This window comes from Rhinopithecus bieti, unplaced genomic scaffold, assembly GCF_001698545.2.
Source record: "Rhinopithecus bieti isolate Rb0 unplaced genomic scaffold, ASM169854v2 scaffold_30846, whole genome shotgun sequence".
In the NCBI taxonomy this organism is placed as follows: Eukaryota; Metazoa; Chordata; class Mammalia; order Primates; family Cercopithecidae; genus Rhinopithecus; species Rhinopithecus bieti.
The window spans coordinates 3,879,698-3,886,553 of record NW_016814438.1 but is presented as its reverse complement, the minus strand read 5'-3'; the positions used below and the strand labels follow the sequence as shown (position 1 = coordinate 3,886,553).

General features: G+C 39.9%; 1 pseudogene; it reads left to right on the top strand.

Annotated features, from left to right (window-relative positions):
* Nucleotides 1-3,428: 3,428 nt before the first annotated feature.
* Nucleotides 3,429-4,442, top strand: LOC108514564 (proteasome subunit alpha type-2 pseudogene; annotated as a pseudogene).
* Nucleotides 4,443-6,856: the final 2,414 nt, after the last annotated feature.

The following is a 6,856-nucleotide window of genomic DNA, read 5'->3' as shown; positions in this document are numbered from 1 at the left end:
CTAATCCTATTAATTTAGGATGTCTATTTAATGACAGACGATTATGTTGTCTGCCATTAAAGGCAGACTTACCCTAGGCATGGTGGTTCACACCTTTAATCCCAGCACTTTGGGAGGCCAAGATGGGAGGATCACTTGAGCCCAGGAGTTCAAAGCCAGCGTAGGCAACATAGTGGGAATGTCTCTCTCAAAAAAAAAAAAAAAAAAAAAAAAAAAAAAAAAAAAAAAAAAAAAAAAAAAAAATGCTGGGTGTGGTGGTGCACACCTGTAGTCCCACCTACTTGGTATTTCGGAGGCTAAGGCAGGAAGATTGCTTGAGCCTGAAAGGTTGATGCTGCCATAATTGCACCACTGCACTCCGGCCTGTATGACAGGGAGACTCAAAAAATTAATAAAAATTTAAAAATTAAGGCTGGTGTTGTTGTGGCTCATGCCTGTAATCCCAGCACTTTGGGGGGGCTGAGGCAGGTGGATCACAAGGTCAGGAGATTGAGACCATCTTGGCTAACACCGTGAAACCCCGTCTCTACTAAAAATATAAAAAATTAGCCAGGCATGGTGGCACGCACCTGTAGTCCCAGCTACTCAGGAGGCTGAGGCAGGAGAATCGTTGAACCTGGGAGGTGGAGGTTGTAGTGAGCCAAGATTGCGCTGCTGCACTCCAGCCTGGGCAACAGAGTGAGAGTCTATCTCAAAATAAAAATAAATAAATAAATAAAAATTTAAAAATTTAATGAAAGGAGAATTACTTCTTGCTTTCCAATTTGAATGGGTTTATTCCTCTTCATGCCTTACTGCAATGACTAGAACCTCTAGTACAATGTTAGATAGTTGTTAGATCAGGCATTCTTGCCTTGTTGATAACCTTAGAGGAAAAGCATTTGGTCTTTCACAGTTAAGTATGACATTGGCTATGGAGTTGTTGTTGATGCTCTTTATTAGAAAGTCCTTTATATTCCTCATTTGAAGAAATTCCCCTCTATTCCTAGTTTGCTGAAAGTTATGAGAAATCAACATTGAGTTTCACCATATGCTTTTCCTGGTTCTATTGAGATAATCATATGGTTTTTGTTTTTTCAGTTTGTAAATATAATGGATTGCAATGATTGATTTTTCAATTGATTGATTTCCAACCATGAGTTCCTGAGATAACCTCATTTGGTCATGTTATATTACCCTTTTTATTTATTGTTTGGTTTGCTAAAATTTTGTTGAGAATTTTTTTCTTTATGGTCAGGATGGACAGTGGGCTTTAGTTGTTTTTTCTTGTAATTTCCTTGTCTGGTTTTGGTATCAGGTAAATGCTGGCCTCATACATTGAGATGACAAGTCTTCTCTCCTCATTATTTTCTGGAATAGTGTGTAAAATTGTATTTTTTTTCCTTCCTTAGATGTTTTGTAGGACTCATCAGTGAACTCAGCTGGGCCTAGAGTTTTGTTTGACTAAACAAAAGTTAACGTTTTGTTTAACTAAAAGTATCATTTCTTTAATACAGCGTTGTTCATATTATCTCATTCTTCATGAAATTTGTTAGTTTGTATATGTCTTAGGCTGTTTTGTGCTGCTATAACAAAACACACAGACTGGGTAATTTATAATAAACAAGAATTTATTGGCTAATGGTTCTGGAGGCTGGGAAATCAAGATTGATGTGCTAGCATTTGGTGAGGGCCTTCTTGCTGTGTGTCATTCTATGGCAGAAAGGCAAAAGAGGGCAGGAGAAAACAAGAAGGGGCCAAAATTGTCTTGTTTTTTGTTTTTTGAGACTGAGTCTCGCTCTGTCGCCCAGACTGGAGTGCAGTGGCGCAATCTCGGCTCACTGAAAGCTCTGCCTCCCAGGTTCACACCATTCTCCTGCCTCAGCCTCCCGAGTAGCTGGGACTACAGGCACCCACCACCATGCCCAGCTAATTTTTTTGTATTTTTTTTAGTAGAGATGGGGTTTCATCATGTTAGCCAGGTTGGTTTCGATCTCCTGACCTCGAGATCCACCTGCCTCGGCCTCCCAAAGTGCTGGGATTACAGGTGTAAGTAAGCCGCTGCTCCTGGCTGGAAACTGAGGCTTAAAGCTTCAGTAGGTAAGATGAGACCAGCCTTTAGTCTAGGGTTAATTTTGTTCCCTTATGAGGCTCTATTTTCCTGACTACTCTATCCAGCGCCCTTTGTAAAATGAATTGTTCTACTCTGGCTAGCAGGAACACAAACTACTCGCTTCCTTGTGTGAACTCCAATGATTGCTCCCTCTGCTCCTTTCAGGTGGTTCTTTCTCCAACCTTGGTAATTTTCCCATGCATGCCGAAGTACTCAGCTCGTGTCTCAAGGGAGACCCTCCTGAGATCTGCAAGCCTTTTTTTCTGTGCAGCTCTCTCCTCTTTTGTACTCTGCCTTATGAGCTTCATCTACTTTGGCCTCTCTGGACTCCCATCTCTGTTCCCTCAACTCAGAGAATAATCTCTGGTTTCTCTCTTAGTTCTCTTTCCTTAGGCTGCAATCTGGAATCTCTCTCCAGATATCAGCTAGGGGAATCATAAAACTCAACTCATTTGTGTTCCTTCTTTCAGGATTGTTGCCCTTCACTGCTTCATGACTAGTGTCTGAAAACTATTGTTTTATTACATATAATATTGTCAGGTCTTTTAGTTGTTTCGGATGAAAAGGTAAATCTTGTTCCTATTCTTTTAGTTAAGCTGAAAGTAAACATCAACCACTTTGGGAGGCAAGGGTTTTTATTTCAGTGTTATATGATTAATTTTAAGGGAAGTAAAGATGCTTTAAACTTTCAACTCTGAGAGATCTGAGTTCAAATTCCACTATTGTTACCTTGGGTAAATTACTACACTTTTTGATTCCCAGTTCTCTAGCAGATAAAACATAACTAATAATACCTACCTGATAAGGTGTGGGGATTGAGTGAGATATAAACAATTTACCACATATCAGAGGCACATCTCTTAAATTTTAGTTTCCTTCTCTTTCCTCTAAAAATTAGTATCGGAAGCTATTTGTTAGAGCCGTACCTATATTGCTAAGAGTAATTCCCACCCTTTTCCTCTCTCAAATATCTAAGACCCCATCTGTTATAGAAAAACAACAACAACAAAATTTTTTTAACATAATATGCTATTGAAAAGCCAGACATAAAATGTAATTCTGGGCAAACTGCCTGTGATTTTTCACTCTGTGAAACTAAGTGCGAATGGGGAGCCTTGTATCCTGCCCTGTCTACTTTTGGTTTGGATTTGGAAGTTTTTAAAGTGGGGAACAATCCAGAATTCCAGCTCTGTCAGGAAAGAAAACAAACAAATGAAACAGATGACAAATCATTTGTCTAGGACCTGAAGCCAAACTGGCTTTAATAGCTGCTGGGATAGTAGTAGGAGCCAATTTCCTGCAGTATTTACAAAATCATTTGTAAGAATAATATTTTCCAGACTTTTATAGGGACAATTAAGTGTGAATTTTTGGTCTGCAGACTCCATAAAGTTAGCAGGCATCCAACAAGCAGCTGCTGAGAACACCAAATCCCATCCTAACTCCACTCCCTATATAAAGGCCTGACATACACTCAGATAGAGGATAAGCTATAGTCTTTGCTCTTCAAATATATACCACCACCTAAAAAGAGCAACAGATGAATACATAGCTAATCAGAATCAAATGAAATGTGCTTTATTTGGGGTATGAGCGAACTGCTGCACTAAGGCAGAGATAAAAGATGAGAAATGGGTTATCTGGATAAAGATGGAGGAACATAGTTACAGCTTTTCACTGACTACATTGGGCCTGTCTAGTAAATTTGTCCATATTGAATAGCCTTTGGCTGCTCTAGCTGGAGAAGCCCTTTCAGTGGGAGTTAAAGCAGCAAATGGCATGGTATTAGCAACTGAGAAGAGCAGAATTCTATTCTGTATGATGAGCAAAGTGTACACAGAGTGGAACCAATTATCAAACATACAGGTTTGGTGTATAGTGGCAATGGGTGCAGATTACAGAGTGCATGTGCACAGAGTTCAAAAGCTAGCTCAGCAATACTATCCTGTTTACCAAGAACCCATTCCCACAACTCAGCTGGTAGAGAAATTAGCTTCTGAGATCCACGAATACACTCAGCTGGTGGTATTTGCCCATTTGGAGTCTTTCTACTTATTTGTGGTTGTGGGGGACAGACATATTTACTCAGGCAGATCCATCTGGAGCTTTCTTTGAACGCCACAGCAACGGGAAAGAACTGTGTGAATGGGAAAACTTTCTTTGAGAGAAGATACAAAGAAGATCTGAAACTTAAAATGCCATTCATATAGCCATCTTAACCCTAAAGGGAAGTGTTAAAAGGCAAATGACAGAAGATAACATAGAAGTTGGAATCTGCAATGACAGCACTGTATTTAGGAAATTTATTTCATCAGCTGAAGTTAAGGATTAGTTGGCTGCCACAGCATAATAATGAAGCGACTGAAAAATCCAGAATTTCAGATATTCTATCTACTTAAACACGTTTAAAGGATGTTTTGTTTTGCAGGATCTTTTTAGATTTCTATGTAGTTAATAAACTGATGTTTTAAAAGTGACACTTATCAGGCCAGGCACAGTGGCTCACGCCTATAGTTGGAGCACTTTGGGAGGCTTTGGATGGAGGACTGCTTGATCCCAAGAGTTCAAGACCAGCCTAGGCAACACAGTGAGACCCCTGTCTCTACAAAAAAACAAAAACAAAAACAAAAATTAGTCAGGCATGGTGGCATGTGCCTGTAGTCCCAGCTATTAGGGAAGCTGAGGTGGAAGGATTACTTAAGCCTGGGACGTCAAGGCTGCAATGAGCCATGATCATACCACTGCACTCCAACCTGGGTGACAGAGTGAGACCCTGTCTCACTTATACACTGCTGGTGGGAATGTAAATTAGTACAACCTCTATAGACAACAGTATGGAGGTGTCTTAAAGAACTAAAAGGAAATCTACCATAAAAGACACTCACACGCATATTTTTATTGTAACACAGTTCACAATTGCAAATATATGGAATCAACCAAAGTGCCCACTGACCAATAAGTGGATAAAGAAAATGTATATATGCACCATGGAATACTACTCAGCCATAAAAAAGAAAAGATGAAATAATGTCTTTTGCGCATCTTGGATGGAGCTGGAGGCCGTTATTCTAAGTAAAGTAACTCAGGAATGGAAAACCAAATACTGTATGTTCTCAATTGTAAGTGGAAGCTAAGTTGTAGATACACAAGGGTATATAGAGTGATATAATGGACCATGGAGACTCAGAAGGGGGAAGAATAAAAACTATATATTGGGTACAGTACACACTATTCTGGTGACAGGTGCACTAAAATCTCAGACTTCACCACTATACAATTTATCCATGCAACCAAAACCCACCTGTACCCCAAAAGCTACTGAAATAAAAATAAGTAAATTCATTCCTTAATTAAATGACACATAAAACATAATCAACTAAGATGTTTTAAAGATGAGCAAAACCTTCAAAGATGAGATTGACAGTATTTTAGAATACTGAATACAGAAAATAGAGGAGTGGAGAAAAAGAGAATTCTAAATCAAGAGAGAGAAAGATATAATGGGAAATGAAACTCACGTCTGATCTATACAGAATTGGAATATGTCTATTAGAAATGTTTTCAGCTGAAAGTAACAGAATTCTTGGCTAATAAAGCCTGTGATGATTAATTTTAGGTGTCAACTTGACTGGATTAAGGAATATCTAGAGAAGCGGTAAGGCATTGTTTTGGGGTGTGTCTGTGAAGGTGTTTCCAGAGGCGACTGGCATGTGAGTTAGAGTGGACTAGGCAGAGAAGATCTGCCGTCAATATGGGCAGGCACCTCCAATCCACTGGGGGCCTGGGTAGGATAAAAACAGAAGAAAGGAAAATTGGCTTCTCTCTCCCCTGCAGCAGGGATACACTCTTCTCCAACTGCCCTTGGATGTTAGGACCCCAGACTCTCTAACCTTGGGACTCCAGGACTTAAACTATCACTCCCCCATCCCACATCCAGGTTCTCAGGCTTGAGAATTCAGCCTCGGACTGAGAATTACACCATCAATTACACCATCAGTTTCCCTGGTTCCAAGGCTTTTGAAATTATACTGAGCCAGACCACCAGCATCCCAAGGTCTCCAGGTTACGAATGGCCTGTGGTGGGATTTCTCAGCCTCCACAATTACATGAGCCAACTCCCTTAACCGCCTTTCATATCTCTCTGTGTGTCTCTCTCTATCCCTCTCTTCTCTCTCTCTGTGTATCTCTCAATCCCTATTGTTCTGCCTCTCTGGGAAACCCTGACTGATACAGAACTTTAAGAAATAGATGTTTATTTTCTGAAAATGCTCAAATGCGTATGGTTATTGGCACCCATTCAGTGGCTCACGGAAGCAGGTTCTTTCCATTTTTCTGACCTGGCATCTTTAACATGTTAGTTTTTCATCTTTGTACTTTTCACCTCATGTCTGCAAGATTGCTGCCACAGATTTAGACCCTATTGACTAATACTAATACCTTGAACAGAGAAAAGAGCTAAAAGAACTTTCCTTTAAGCAGAGAGGAAAGATTTTCCCAAGTGTTTCCCACATTTTCCATTACACTTTATTGGTCAAAACAAGGTAACGTGAACACCCCTGAGTAAAGGCTGGTTGGAAAAGTATCTGGACAAGAAGAAAGGAATGACATGAAAGGCCTATAACAATTATGACTCATCCCTAGGGCTAGGCATGTAACTGTCTTAAACAACATCAGTGTTCCCTCAGCAAGGAAAAACTGTCACTAGTTGAGCAATTAACAATGACTGCAATCCCATTTTTGAATTTTAATCCAAGTTATAGGAAG